We start from the raw sequence: 16,040 nt of genomic DNA, 5'->3' as shown, positions 1-16,040 counted from the left end.
ATCCCTACAGGAGTCTCTGCCACCATCATTTTCTTTTGCAAAGACAGCATGGAAATTTCAAGGCTGCAAGGCAGAAGTGGAAAATTCTCTTATGATTTAGCATACAGCATGGCTGGCAGCTCAGGCAATATTTCCTGTGGATACATTTACAGAAATGAGAATAATCTAGTGTTAAATTCTCAGCTAAGTGAGACTCGGTACCTGAAAGTTGAAGGTAAGAAGACAGTAAATAATTACTTAAGGGATTAAACATTGCACTTTTCTTGTTATCAGAATTTAAAATTACTAGGGCCAAAAAAAAAGGGTGAATTATTTTACAGAAAATTTTGAATACTTTTCAGTTCTTTCAAAATTTCCCATGAACATTTTCTAGGTTTTTTTTATGTGTTTGTTTGTTTGTTTTTTGTTTTTTTCATGAACAAACCAAAACCAAAAATGTTGTGGGTAACATTTTGGAGTCTTAGTTCTTTTTTTTTTTAACCAAATAATGGCCATTTTGTCAAAGCTCAAACTTGATTATGGACATTTTCAATGGAAAATTAAGAAATAATTCACTTTTTTGAAATGTTTCCTTTGATCACAAAAACATTTTTTGTAAAGAAAACATTTTCAGGGGAAAAACATGAGAATACCTCTAATGTAGTAAATGTGAATGTTGAGGGACATATATTGGTGGCATGGAAACAGGTGAGCATTTAGTTAGCTCCCAATGTGCTGAAAACTTTGGGTATATAAAAACAAAAAGCAGTCAAGTAGCACTTCAAAGACTAGCAAAATAGTTTATTAGGTGATGAGCTTTCGTGGGACAGACCCACTTCTTCAGACCATAGCCAGACCAGAGCAGACTCAATATTTAAGGCACAGAGAACCAAAAACAGTAAGCAAGGAGGACAAATCAGAAAAAGATAATCAAGGTGAGCAAATCAGAGTGGAGGGGTGGGGGGGAAGGCCAAGAATTATGTAAGTCACTTATCACCATGTCTAAATGGGAGTTGTGCTGTTTTGAAAAGGTAGCCCAGGGGCCAGCAACCTTGACTCTCCTGAGGTGATGGGCAATTCCCTAGGTTGTCTTGAGTACAATGGGAAATCCAGCAAAAAGTTTATATGGCTTGAGGCAACAAAACAGTTCTTCAGTTCCTCTGCCTCATCTGGAAATATCCCGTTAAGATAAGGAGAGGCTTAGGGAGTTAGCTCATCTTTTCCAGTGAGGGTCACTCTTGGGAACATGGGGCACAGAACTGGAAGGAGCCTCCTTCCACAGCAAATCTAGCTCCTGCTGTTGCAGGTACCTCCATTTTATCATCCCTTTTACAAATTTATCAGACTCTCTCTTCAAAGGAGCTGCTGGTTTTGCCCATCCCCAACCCCCCACACACACACCCAAAGCTCTTATTGGAAGTCTCCCTCTTCTGATGGTTAGAAACCTTCTTCAAATTCCCAGTTGGAATTTGTTCCTGGCCATTTATCTCCATTTGTTCTTGTGTCAACAATTTTCTTCTGTTGCTCTATCTGCACAGGTGCCTATTCCAGGAGCAGTACCACTGAGCATCCGCCTTATCAAGGTAACTGATTTTTATTTGCTGTGACAAAGTCTGTTGTAGCCTAGGGGGCTAGAGCCTGTTACAGGACACACTGTACTTTTCAAAGGTCTGCCAGCACAGCCACCTCAGCTAGGAAAGTGAAAGATTCACATACCTCAGTCAATATGTTTTGCTAGCCAGGTGTGGATTTAACTATGCCAACAAAAGTGTGTTTCTCTCAGTGTGTCATTCAGGGAAGCGGTGTAGCTACAGCAGACGAAGAAGGATTGCCATCAGCATTCAGTGCAGTGTCAGCCATGTTTGTCGCTGGATATTAGAAAAGGAGAATGAGATAGTACCATGCATTGATCAAATGTCTGTTGCTAAGAAGAGATGAGTGTGGCTTGAAAGCTTGTCCTTGTCACCCACAGAAGCCGGTCCAATTAATATGTTACCTCTCCCACCATGTCCTTCTGTCAGCTCTGTGTCCCTCCTGGGAGTGCTTCTGATATCACTACAGCAGCCAAGACTCTGTAATGAAGCCAAACCCTGAGTGACATGTTCCTGTCTATTCACGGACCTCTCTCTTTCTTGAATATTAAAAGGGTGGTTTTTCTTGTATCCTGCTTAATAAGCTCCATTTTGACAGTCTGGTGCAGGGGTCTGCCACCTGCTACTTCAAAGCCACAGGTGTCTCTTTAAGGACTCCTTTGTGGTACACAACACTATAATTGGAAAGTGTAAAAAAAAATAGTCCCTCCTGATTATTTTCTATAAACAGTGAACGTCTAAAAGCCCAAAAATGAACAATTCATATGTAAAAAGCAAATGATATGTGATCTCAAAAAAAAAAAAAGAGAGAGAGAAGAATCAGAAGTGAAAGTCAGGAAGACAGTGGTACACACACACACACACACACACACACACACACACACTCAGGAAGACAGTGGTACACACACACACACACAAAGTATGAGGAAATAGAATACCGAATGTAAAAAGCTTGTGACTGTCCTGCAGTAAACATGTGTCACATGACAAATCATGGTGTGTGTGCTGTTCTTAAAACTGGTTGAAAAAAGTATGGTTTGACATAATTTATTAAGGACTGTGTTGTATTCACATGCATTGCGGCTCTTGAATTATTGAGTTTTTTACCGAAATGGAAAAAAATGGCTCTTGCAATTTTGGTTGCCAACCCCTGGTCTGGTGCATAGTGGGTAGTCACACTAACCCAGAACAGATGTTTCCACTGCTGGTCTCCGTTATGGATCAACACCTCATCCCTGTAAAGTAGGAGAATATTGACCCATTTCACAGACAAGGATGTGAGGCCGAGAGACTTGCTCAAGATCACAGAAAAAGCTTTTGGCTGGCTGACATTAATTCAGATCTCAGCTGCCTGATCCACTGGTTACCCCCAAGACCAGCCTTTCCTTTCTCTTATATAAGATCAGAAAGAATCATTATGATCATCTTCTCTGACCTCCTGGATAACACAGGCCATATGGCTTCCTGGAGTTAATTCCTGTTTGTACTAGAGCTAATCTTTTAGGAAAGCATCCAATTTAAAAACTGCCAGGGATGGGCAAGCAGCCAAATCCTAGGCAATCTATTTTAGTGATTAATTACCTTTATTGTTCAAAATTTGCACCTTCCAATCAAGTTTTCCCAGTGCTTCCTCTCCCTTGTTTTCTAATGCAATGTGACTATCATATTATTTTCATTTTTCCAGACCAGGAAAATGACACACTATTGGCAATTACAGTTCCTGTTTTGGTGGGTGTGATTTTGGTTCTTGTTGTGCCCCTGGTGTATTACCTTAAGAAGAAGAAAGGTATGTATATATGGATATCCCATATTGTTCTCAAATGAACATGAATCTGAGGCAACCAAAAGGCATACAAAGGAAAGTGCCCACCTCACGTTGTGTTCTCAGACATAGGAAACATGACAAGAATAATATTCAAATAATTGTCATATAGAGAAATCTGAACTTGACACATTGACCCATTCAGATATTCAAGATAAAGAGGGCAAAATGGGTGTAAAACCCCAGCTCTGACCTTAAAATCATAGACCTGGAAAAGGTACACATAAACCTAGATGATCTCTGGCAAATGTTTGTCTAACCCATGCTTAAAATCCTCCAGTGAAAGAGCTTCCACAACTATCTACACAATGTGCTTGACTCTCCTTACAGTTAGAAAGTTTCCCAGTACTTGCTGTTAGACCTCTCTTGTTGCAAATTAAAATCATTACTGAACAGTAACAGAGAGATAGCTGTGCTAGTCTGTATACTGTCAAAACAAAAAAGCAGTCCACTAGCACTTTAAAGACTAACAAAATAATTTATTAGGTGATGAGCTTCCGTGGGACAGGCCCACTTCTTCAGACCATAGCCAGACCAGAACAGACTCAATATTTAAGGCACAGAGAACCAAAAATAGTAATCAAGGTTGACAAATCGGAAAAATATAATCAAGGTGAGCAAATCAGAGAGCAGAGGTGCAGAAGGTGCCTGGGGGGGGAGGGAGTCAAGAATTAAATTAAGCCAAGTGCACAAAACAGCCCCTATAATGACCTAAAAAAATCCCATCCCGGTTCAAACTGGACTGCTTTTTTATTTTTGAAATCATTACTTTGTGTCCTACATTAACAGACATGGATAACAACTGATCATTCCTCTTCATAACTTGCACCTTCAATTTTGGCTTAATAAACATTTTCTGGATCTGATTGGCATTTGACTTGACATGGAAAAAATGTTGAAAAAACAGCTGATTCTGTGAGATATGAGATTTCAAATAGTGCATGAGTCACAGCTTGTTGGATTTCATCACTAATCCTGAGCCTGAACACTAGCCTCGGACAGATCTTGAGTTTGAACTTAGGAGCTGGCCCAGATTTCAAAAAATTGGATGAAAATTCACATTTTGAGATTTGAAACATAAACTACAAAAGATTCACCAATTTTTTTCTTGATTTTAATCAACTCTATGGACAGATGAAATTGAGGAATTTCAAAAAATTATATTTTAAAACTCTGTGAATTTTGCTCCGTTTTTGTGTGATTAGCTCTGATGAATTCTGTACCTTTGCATAGCCCTAATCTATATATTACCAGAACCACAGAAAGAAGCCCTTGCCTTTTTATAACCTTAAGTACTTTGTTTAACTTCCTTTCCCTCTTATTGATATACTGGGCAGAAGTAAGGAATTTTTCTCTAAACCTTTCTCTTTTTCCCTAGGTCTAACTAAAAGGAAACAAGGAAGGTAAGAATTGGGTAATTCCATCACCTCTCACATCACAGACAGAACGAGATTATTCCCATGTAATATATCAACTTGTGTCCGAGTCAGAGGGCTTGGCCCCCACAGCAGCCCCCTTTGGTGATGCTTTTGTGGGATATATTTAGTCCTTCAGCTGCCTATGTGGATTGTTTTATGGCTCTCCATCACCACTATAGTGTCTTGCATAATGATGATGACTGATATCTAGTGACTTCATTCATGAAACCAGGGTACCGTTTTGCCGGTCCCTAAACAGACAGGTAACAGGGAAAACTACAGCTGCTGCAGATTAAAGTTATTATTAATTAATCATGCTATTAATGTCCTCTTGACTTCCTTTATTCCTCGTAACTTCCAGGAATACCTGGGTCAAAAGTAGCACCATGAGAGTTCTATTTAGTGCATTACCATAAGGTGCGCTAAATTGAACCCTTGAAAACTGACCACCAGCATGTAAATCTTCCCATAAGTGTAGATACACACTAACTCATGAATTGCTGAGGTTATGTGTGGCTCCGTTCCAGACTCTGTGCCACTTTTGAGATGTATGCTTTTTAGAGAGAGATGTCCCTTATCAGATATGCAGCTGGAACCCTCCATAGATGGAGTTGTACAGTTTGGACTGCTCAGATGCAGAGTTTTATTCAGCTTCCTGATGAGACAGGGACTATTTGTGTGGTTTAGATGTGGATTCAGATTTGGCTGCATAACCTCTGTTCAGGCTACATGAATGTTGGGACTTTGATACTGGCCTAGCAGTTATTTTTTCAGACCATAAGTATGATTCGTGTCTCCTGTTTGCTTAAATAACTTTTCTCTTTTTGTATTAGGTTGCAAAGCCTCCGGGTGAAGAGCAATACAGTCACTAACGATGAGTACTCTGGTATAGAAGTCAGGCACATTAATTGCTTATTGCTCTGAGCTACAGATATATTTACTGTTTGGTTTTTGAAGGAATGGGGAGTTTGGGGAAGAGAGTGTAGTAATTCAGTGACCAGGATCTCTGACAAGGCAGTTAAGAGCACATTTGGGAATAACCATTGGAATTAATTTATCTGCATTAATTTTCAACTACCAATGGTTCTGTCAGCCTAGGTACTTAATTTATCAGCATGGTACCTAAAGTCTTCCTTGCTGATTAGCAATCATGACATCCTGACTTGTTGTCTATTAACAGCTGGCTGAAGGAGGTAGGAATAATTCCAGGACTCTTGACTTTGACTGTAGCGAGCAGTTCTCTGGACCCTATTGCCATTTTAGAGCTGCACTGATGAATAGTGAATTCAGAAGCAGCTCCAAATGAATGTGCGTCCGGCACAGATCAGGTCTGGAGTACAAATCCATTAGAAATTGCCTCTTCCAGAGGTCCATCTCAACAAGATGATTTAAATAATCAACTCTGAGTTTAAATATTTAAAAAAACCCTCTTTTTGGAACTATATTGTACCTGTTGTATTTGCTGATACTCCAATTAAACATATTGCAAGGTGACAAACTTTCAAAGTTCCTGAGAGCAAACTCTTACTAGAAACAGTGTTAACAAAAATTATTATAAATGTGACGTTTTTTTTAACAGGTAATGATTTTGGAGCTTCGCATGGTATGGTAAGTGATTACGGTGTGGTGTTAAGCTGTAACAATAGACTGAGAGCCTGACTAGGTTTGACGGGGACAGGTGAGCAAAGCCCACAGGTAAGTGAAGAACTGGGCGATGTGTCAGAAATGGGAGGGACCATGGGCTGTAATGGCAGGGAGAAAGAAGGGTTAGGACAAAACTGGGAGGAGAGATCAAATCAGTATCTTAGATGCCTGTATACAAATGCGAGAAGTATGGGTAATAAGCAGGAAGAACTGGAAGTACTAATAAATAAATACAATTATGACGTTGGCATCACAGAAACCTGGTGGGATAAGACACATGATTGGAATGTTGGTGTGGAAGGGTACAGCTTGATCAGGAAGGACAGACAGGGAAAAAAAGGAGGAGGAGTTGCTTTATATATAAAAAATGTGCACACTTGGACTGAAGTGGAGATGAACGTAGGAGATGAATGTGTAGAGAGTCTCTGGGTTAAACTAAAAGGAGTAAAAAATGAGGGGGATGTCATGCTGGGAGTCTACTACAGGCCACCTAGCCAGATGGAAGAAGTGGATGAGGCTTTTTTTAAACAATTAACAAAATCGTCCAAAGCTCAAGATTTGGTGGTGATGGGGGACTTCAACTATCCAGATATATGTTGGGAAACTAACACAGCAAGGCACAGGCTAGCCAATAAGTTCCTGGACTGCACTGGGGATAACTATCTATTTCAAAAGGTTGAAAAAGCTACCAGAGGAGAAGCTGTTTTGGACTTGATTTTAACAAATAGGGAAGAACTGGTTGAGAATTTGAAAGTGGAAGGCAGCTTAGGTGACAGTGATCATGAAATCATAGAGTTCATGATCGTAAGGAAGGGTAGAAGGGAGACCAGCAGAATAGAGACAATGGATTTCAGGAAGGCGGATTTTGGTAAGCTTAGAGAACTGGTAGGTAAGGTCCTGTGGGAAGCAAGACTGAGGGGAAAAACAACAGAGGAGAGTTGGCAGTTTTTCAAAGAGACACTACTAAGAGCCCAAGAGCAAACAATTCCGCTGTGTAGGAAAGATAGAAAATATGGCAAAGGACCACCTTGGCTTAACAAGGAGATCTTGCGTGATCTCAAAATAAAAAAGGAGTTGTATAAAAAATGGAAACGGGGACAAATTACAAAGGATGAATATAGGCAAGCAACACAGGAATGCAGGGTCAAGATTAGAAAAGCAAAGGCTCAAAATGAGCTCAAACTAGCAGCAGGCATAAAGGGAAATAAGAAGACTTTTTATAAATACATTTGAACCAAGAGGAAATCCAAGGACAGGATAGGCCCACTGCACAGTGAGGAGGGTGAAATAGTAACAGGAAACTTGGAAATGGCAGAAATGCTTAATGACTTCGTTTCAGTCTACACCAAGAAGTCTGATGGTAGGACTAACATAGTGAATATTAGTGGGGAGAGGGTAAGTTTAGAAAATAGAATACAAAAAGAACAAGTTAAAAATCACTTAGGAAAGTTAGATGTCTGCAAGTCACCAGGGCCTGATGGAATGCATCCTAGGGTACTCAAGGAGTTGATAGAGGAGGTATCTGAGCCTCTAGCTATCATCTTTGAAAAATCATGGAAGACGGGAGATTCCAGAAGACTGGAAAAGGGCAAATATAGTGCCCATCTATAAAAAGGGGAATAAGAACAGCCCAGGAAACTACAGACCAGTTAGTTTAACATCTGTGCCAGGGAAGATAATGGAGCAAGTAATTAAGGAAATCATCTGCAAACACTTGGAAGGTAAGAATGTGATAGGACACAGCCAACATGGATTTGTAAAGAACAAATCCTGTCAAACCAACCTGATAGCTTTCTTTGACAGGATGACAAGCCTTGTGGATAAGGGGGAAGCCGTGGATGTCATATACTTAGACTTTAGTAAGGCATTTGATATGGTCTCGCATGATATTCTTATTGATAAACTAGGCAAGTATGACTTAGATGGGGCTACTATAAGGTGGGTGCATATTGGCTGGATAACCGTACTCAGAGTGTTGTTGTTAATGGTTCTCAATCCTGCTGGAAAGGTATAACAAGCGGAGTGCCACAAGGGTCTGTTTTGGGACCCGTACTGTTCAATATCTTCATCAATGATTTAGATATTGGAATAGAGAGTATGCTTATTAAGTTTGCAGATGATACCAAGCTGGGAGGAGTTGCAACTACTGTGGAGAATAGTGCCATACTTCAAAATGATCTGGACAGAAGCAATGGGCTTAAACTGCAGCAAGGGAGGTTTAGGTTAGGAAAAAGTTCCTAACTATCAGGGTTGTCAAATACTGGAATAAATTGCCAAGGGAGGTTGTGGAATCACCATCTCTGGAGGTATTTAAGAACAGGTTAGACAGATATCTAGAGGGGATGGTCTAGATGGAGATTGGTCTTGCACTGAGGGCGGGGGACTGGACTCGATGGCCTCTCGAGGTCCCTTCCAGTCCTAGTATTCTATGATTCTGTGACATATTAGACAGCAATAACTTCCTATTTAGATGTGTTTTCTTTCAGACATTTCTAATAAATAATTGTGAAACAGCTTTTTGTTTGAGAAATTATACATTAACTTAAAAATGTAAAGAATGGTCAAAATTGAAACAAAGCATTTCAAATTAATAAAAAAGAGAACTCTTTGATCCAAAACAGTTTTTTCACAGAATTTTGTATCACAAGAAACTGCAAATGTTGTAGTTGGTTTTTTTTTAATCTTGATTCTCAGCGGAATTTTTTTCTCATGACAGAAAACCTGTTTTTTAGCTGTCTCTATTTACCAATAAAGATTTAATCTCTCAGAGGCCCAATTCATGTGGTCAGGGGAATTAAGCATTTTAGTGCTACATCTCTTGCTATTTAAATATATATATATATATATATATAAATGATCCTGATATAATAGGAAGAAAATAGCACCCTACAATATTTCCTCAAGCTGCCTATAAATGTATTGGTATATTGCCAGGGTTTCCATGAATAATATGTAAATTAATAAAATTTATATATTCATTTTGTGACCAGTGCTTCATAGAAGGAAATGTTACTTTACTGATTAATAAATGTACAGGATCATCTCAGCAATGGCATTTTCAAACATACATGGAGATTGAATTCCATCTGTGCCAGTAACTAATTCTTATCTACAGAGATTATGTCACTTACACTCCATGGCAGGACTATATGTTACATTTTTAAAACAGAAAGATACAATCTGTGTAGAGAAGCGTCATCTTCTGAGTTTAATTTAGATTCAACAAAAAATTGGCTTTGTATCTGGATAATAAGGACATCTAGAATTACACCAATCAGGCTTACAAAACCACTGGCACTTTAGGAAGGAATATATCCTCCTGTTTCGGAGCATCGATAGTCCTAGGCTATGTCTATACTAGACAAGAAGTCAACCACTGATATGCAGTTTTAGTTATGCTGTTTATTTAGCTCTGATTTACCCCTAAATATTTTCTAAGAGCCCAGTAAGCAGTGAATGTGTTGGTAATGCTACTAGACAATATTGACCTCTCATGGTCTGGCAAATTCTCTCATTTCACACCAGTCAGGTTCCGAGGATGCTGGACTAGAGAGGTTCAGCGTGTACACACATGACAAACAGATGGCTCCTGACCTGAGGAGTTTACAATCTAAGGTGTACATCCTGCAAATTCTTATGCACCTGCTTATCTTTAAGCCTTGGGAGCAGCACTAGAATAATCATTGAAGATGTTTGGAACGTATAAAGTTAAACAGTACATTCGTCTTTGCAGACTGTCGGTCTGCGTGATATACATTTTCCTCTCAAGCATCTGCTGATGGGGTCAGATTTGACTAATTATAAAATACACGTGGGGATGTTGGGTCTAATTAGCTATAGCTTGTACAACACTCAGGTCCTCAAGTGGAAGTCACAGTGGAGTTTTCACGTTGACTTCTGTGGAGCCAATACTTCACCTTGTGTGATCAATTAACAAAAATCTTCCTTTGCATTTAATAATGGGGATGAATGTCTGATCATTCTCTGGGAAACTACTTTGGCTGTGCTTCTAAATCTCTGCTTTCTGACAGCATTTCAGGCTCAAAATAGCACTACTGCACCCAGTTTAACATGTCCCCATCTATTTAAAGGACAAAGGAGCCCCAGGGCCAACCTATCAAAATTTGGACTCAGAGGATGTGCCTCTTTCTGCATCTCACTCCAGACAGAAATATAAATACGCCTTTCCGCTATACGAGAATGGTAAGTGATGCACCTCCTCTCTCAGCCTTGGTCCTCATTCCATAGAAGAATGGGCCAGGAAACGGAATGAGAACAATCAGAGGCAGCTCCAATTCTCGCTCCCTGATATATGGAGGAGCTTCCTCTGTTCATTACATTCCAATAGTCAGAGGGGTGAACTAGTGGGGAAGAGTAACAGAGAGGTAGCCGTGTACTGAAAACGCTGGCGTTTGGGGGAAGGGTTCCAAATATTTGTTCAGAAAGAACCTCTGGATTTTCATTGATGGTATTCTCATGCTTCATGTGTTTGCTTCTGGTCTCACTCCATTGATGAGTTTCCTTTGGTATAGTCATGGAGCCAGAAAATCAGAATACTAGATCAAGAATACTGGTGAGAGAATTTCCAATTCAGCCATGACCCTAAACCCGAATGTGGCACCCTCAACCAACCATGGAAGAGACTACAATAATCATTTAGATTCATATTATCTAATATAATGAACTCTGAGTCACATACAAATGGGCTACCAGCCCAAGAGATCTCATTTAAATTGTTTAGTTTATAAGTTCATCTTACTAATAAATTTGAGATCCTCACAATCTGTTCAGCCAGGAAAAAAGTGTCTCACACATTAGGATGGATTATTTAAAAGCAGCTCATGTTTTTGGGTACTTTACTGATATGTCTTAGAAAACCCTGATTTTCCCAAAATCAGGCCCCTTAAAAGTATCTTGATATGTTTTCCTAAAATTGCTAGTCACTTCTGAAAATTTAGAACCAGTGGACTATAAATATCTGTCCCAGATTTAACCATACTTCAGGAACCCTGCCGCTACCGTTTGGCAGACTGTACACAGTCTCTACTGAGCGTTCTCACTCAAAATGGACCAATACAATAGATTCTGCCTTTTCAGTTTACAGAGAACACTCATGTGTTACATGCTTAACTGACTAGTAGAACAAGGTACTATTCAAAGTGAGTAAGGCAGGACCAAGCAGGAGATCTAAGAATCATAGAACCCCACCACACCCCAGTGTTGGCAGCCTTGGTCTAAACCATCCAAGAGAGGTGGCTACTTTTTTGAAAACCAGGACTTCCCCAGGCAGTCTGTTCCATTGTCCTATATTGTTCCCCTCCTTCCTGCCCCGCCTCCCTGCTACATAAACCATGGGTTCTTATTATCTTATTATAAACATGAGCTGCTTTTCAATAATCCATCCTAATGTGTGAGACATCTTTTTCCTGGCTGAACAGATTGTGAGGATCTCAAATCTATTAATAAGATGAACTTATAAACTAAACAATTTAAATGAGATCTATTGGGCTGGTAGCCCATTTGTGTGTGACTCAGAGTTCATTATATTAGATACATCCAAATCTGATGAAGCAGGTCTTACCCATGAAAGCTCTTCTCCATTTTCTACTGGAGCTGTCCCAATCAACCCTGGCCCCATCAAGACCTTGCCCATTGAGACGGGTGAATAGCATTGTCTCTTTCTCATTTTTACATGCTTGAAACCCATCTCCCAACAGCTACTGCAGGGGGTTGAGTATCCTTCTCATCCCCTATTCTGGTGTTCAGTTCAAGTCACAATTTAAGCTGTAATTATGTTCTGTCTCTGAAATACAGGTTTTACAAATCACATCTCTCTGAGCAAGCTTCACTTAAACCAATATTTAGGATAGGGTGAAATTCCCTGGAGAGCTTCAGGTGTGTAATGCATTTTTCATGTTTCCTTTTCATTTGTCCATACACATGTACACAGCATGAGAGGTGCAGGATGTAGGAAGACAAGCATCTCAGCTGAGGTTTTTCGAAGATTCATTTTAATGTGAGAGCCAGCAGAAGAGGAGACAAAGAGGACACTCAAGCAGTGAAGGGGCTTTTCAGAACTTTGGAAATATGCAGAACTGTTGGGTTTTGAAGAGAGAAATAAAGAAAAACATGAGTTTAACCCACCTCATTTCTTAACTGAGGATGAGGATTTATGTCAATTTCAGAAAAGTCCCTCCTCTTCAAAAGGAAAATGTGAGTTTGATATAAATAAATGATGCTGTATTATAAATCATCATTTGATTTCTGTTACATGTATGCTGGGGTGTACTGTGTGAGGGGTTCACTTCATTATTTGCTCATATGACTCAGTATTCTCTTTTTGTCATCTTTAATCTCGATACAACTATTAATTGTAATTTCCTTGTTTCAGTATATGTGAAATAAAATAAAATGTAAAAAAGAAAAACAAGTATTGTGTAGTTGACAAAACCAGTGGTGCAGCTACACACAAAATAAAGCATCTACAGTCCGTCCACAAAACTCAGCACTTTTGCTGACAGCATTGTGCTTCTGCATGATGAGGAAACACGCCTTTGTTGACAGTTTTGCTCCATGACGATGATCCGGAGGGCCCGCTGTTGACAGACAGGGCTTCTGGTTTCAGTGGGCAGCCCTGTTTGTGTGCTTCCAGTTGGCCGTTCTGTCAAGAGAGAAGCTGAGCAGTCTGGCAGCTCTCTGTTGACCAAGTGGATTGCTCTTTCAATCTGCTTTTGTGTGTGGACGTGATCTGTTGACAGAAGTTTTGCTGGAAGATCTCTTCTGACAGTAATGTCTATCAGTAGATTGCTGTAGTATAGCCGTAGCCAAAGTCTGGTCTGCTAGAGAATTCCTAACCAAAGAAAAGGGGGGAATTTGCAGTAAATAGGCTTCAAGCTGGGTGGGGCAGTAAACAGTCAGGGCTCTGGTCTGCAGTCAGGTACCACTAGCGAGGGGGCTCCAGCAGGGGTAATCACGCAAGTACACACAAAAGGCTGAGGCAGGAGCAAGCTCTTAAAAACGGTCTATGAGATTCAGTCAGAGGTGACTGAGGAGTGCAGGTCTCCTGCCTTAAGTAGAATGCTGTTACAAGGGAATGTGGGTTGCAGCTGCTTTTGACCACTAAGGAAAAGGGATTGGCTTGTAGGAGTGTAAAGGGTTTATTAGCTGTGTTCATGCTGGCAGGAGAGGAGAACCACAATCTCACGTACAATCCAAGGCAGAACATCAGCACAAGCAGGAGGCAGTTCATGCTGCCTCCCCGTGGCAACTCTTGAGCTGGTCCACTGGCCAGGCAATCCAAGCAAAGGGCACCATGCAGAGGCCCCACTTGATGGCTGACCCTCCCCCATCGCCATGGCTGCATCCCTTTCTCTTTTATGGATGGCCCCTCATTCCTTCTTTGAGCCTGCCTGTACCGTGTGCATCCTCATCCTCATCATTTCAGGCCTTCTGTTTACTCGTGTTGTTTACCACAGGCTTTTGGAGCTTTATCTTTACCAAAGATATTCTTCTGCACTCCCTCAGGGAAGAGGAATGAGGCTCACAGATAACAGCACAGGAAACCCAATAACATCTTTAAGGGCTGAGGAAGCACTTCCTTTAAAAGCATGAAAACAGTTTCCATTCTTAACCCTTTACTGCTCCTACTCCTCTCTCACCCCCAACAAAGGTGAGCCCACCCAACTCCACCGTGTCCCAGCCTCAGGGCCTGTGCAGCAGCAGAGCTTCTGCCCCTGAGTGAGCGGGGAATCCTCTTGCAACATTGTAACCATGGCTCTGGCAGTCCCACAGTCTGGGTCTCTTGAGTTGGTTCCTACGTTTCCCCTTGGGTATACCAGTCATCATCCTCCGTCTTCCTGCAATACACTGCCAATGGTAGCGGTAGCAGCTCCTCAGCATCGGGACTGGCAGCGTTCTCTGGAAACATGTCTTCAGGGCAACCATGCTTCCTGTCAGCAACTCCCTCTCAGCCGAGCAGTTGGGCCAACCTTTTATACTTCTTCTTCTTGCCCCACCCCTCTGAATCGAGCATGTAGGGCATGGCCCTCCTGCTTCCACCCACCAGCAGGCTCATAGAGTTCCCTCTGTGTCTCCCTCAAAAGGAGGCCACAGCACCTCGCTACACCCCAGGCCTAGCATGTCCCCATATGTGAGGTCAGGAAGGAATTTTCCTCAAGTCAGATCCTCAAGGAGGGTTTTTTTGTTTGGCTGGGTGGTTTTTGTTTGTTTGTTTGTTTGTTTTTTGTTTTTGCTTTCCTCTGCAGTTTGGATTTAAGGTTACTCACTAGGATTATCTGATCGCAAGTATCGGAGCGGTAGCTGAGTTAATCTATATCTTCAAAAACAACAAGAAGTCCTGTGACCCTGTTAGTCTATGAGGTGCCACTGGATGGCTTGTTGTTCTAGATTTTCTGGGTATTTCTCACCTAATGTGTCCCCAACAGCTGCAAAGGTCTGTGGCACTGGTGCACTGCTATCCTTCCTATTTTCTGCCTTTGGCTCACAATGATCTAGTCTCCTGCAGAATGTAATCACACTTGTCTGATTTTTGGTGAATTGGGTTTCGAGTGCCAGTCCTGAGTGGAGCTTTCGTCTGTGAAATACAGAAGATCATACCAAATAATCTGGTGGCCACTTCTGGCCTGAAACTACAGCCAATGCCAGAGAATATTATGCAGAATGGTGGAAAGCCCTACCAGAACTGAAGGAAAGGGCAGCTTGATGGGAAATAAATACCATGTGGAGGTCATGCTTGGCAATGCTGGAGGGAAAACAAGGCAGCACAAATTAGAAAGAATATCTGAAGCCATTTACACCTTTGCAGGGTGCCAGATGAGCAGAAGCCATAGCCCTTGAGGTCACTGTGCACAGCTCAATGAAGACGCTGTTCTATGTGCACTCACTGAAGGGCAGCAAGTGTTGTTGTGTATAAATGAGATGTGAGAAGAGAATGGTGAGAATATTACAGTGTCACTATATGAACCAATGACATGCCCCCAGTCCAACAGCTGTACCCCATGCTGGCAGACCCTGCGCAGAGCATCTAAGTGAAGAATTTGATCCCTAACATACAGGGCTAATCGGGGGGATGGAAGGGAAAAATAGAAAGGGCATTTGACCTTGTCCTCAAGCTCAAAGGAGGCCTCAAATGTGAATGCCTGTTAATTTTTTAGCATTTGATTAATTTCCCAACTAGTTTTTATGCAGAGAACCATAATTAGTGCCTTTGCACAGAAAAAGGCTAGAGAAGCATTTGTTAAATTAAAAAAAAATCAAATTATGTCTCGCTCTTTTTTTAATGCCTTATTTTGTTTTCACATGTCATCAAAAATCTTGAAGTGGTCCAGGCCTCTCTGGACCTCTGCAAGGGCTTGCTATCCTGTGGACCCCCTCTTTTGGTTTCCAATAATGAAAAGGTGCTTCTATTCTCATCCCAAGACAGTAGTATCCTTTTCTGGCTCACACAGACGGCAAAGAAACGGAGACACTAGAGCAGAAAGCTTCTGTGGCTTTCAGTTTATTTTAGCATGAGCGAAACACTCAGAAGGGAACAGCTGCCACTTATTTGCATGCTTGACCATAGGG

The 16,040-nt window shown here is 41.1% G+C and overlaps 1 protein-coding gene across 1 annotated transcript in view; it reads right to left on the bottom strand.

Moving 5' to 3' along the window:
* The window catches only part of LOC142025194 (scavenger receptor cysteine-rich domain-containing protein DMBT1-like), a 903,096-nt gene that overhangs the window by 749,375 nt on the left and 137,681 nt on the right, over positions 1-16,040 (bottom strand). The window lies entirely within an intron of this gene.

Source organism: Carettochelys insculpta, chromosome 22 (genome assembly GCF_033958435.1).
Source record: "Carettochelys insculpta isolate YL-2023 chromosome 22, ASM3395843v1, whole genome shotgun sequence".
NCBI lineage: Eukaryota > Metazoa > Chordata > Testudines > Carettochelyidae > Carettochelys > Carettochelys insculpta.
The sequence above is the reverse complement of the archived record's forward strand: the minus strand, read 5'-3'. Positions and strand labels throughout refer to the sequence as shown.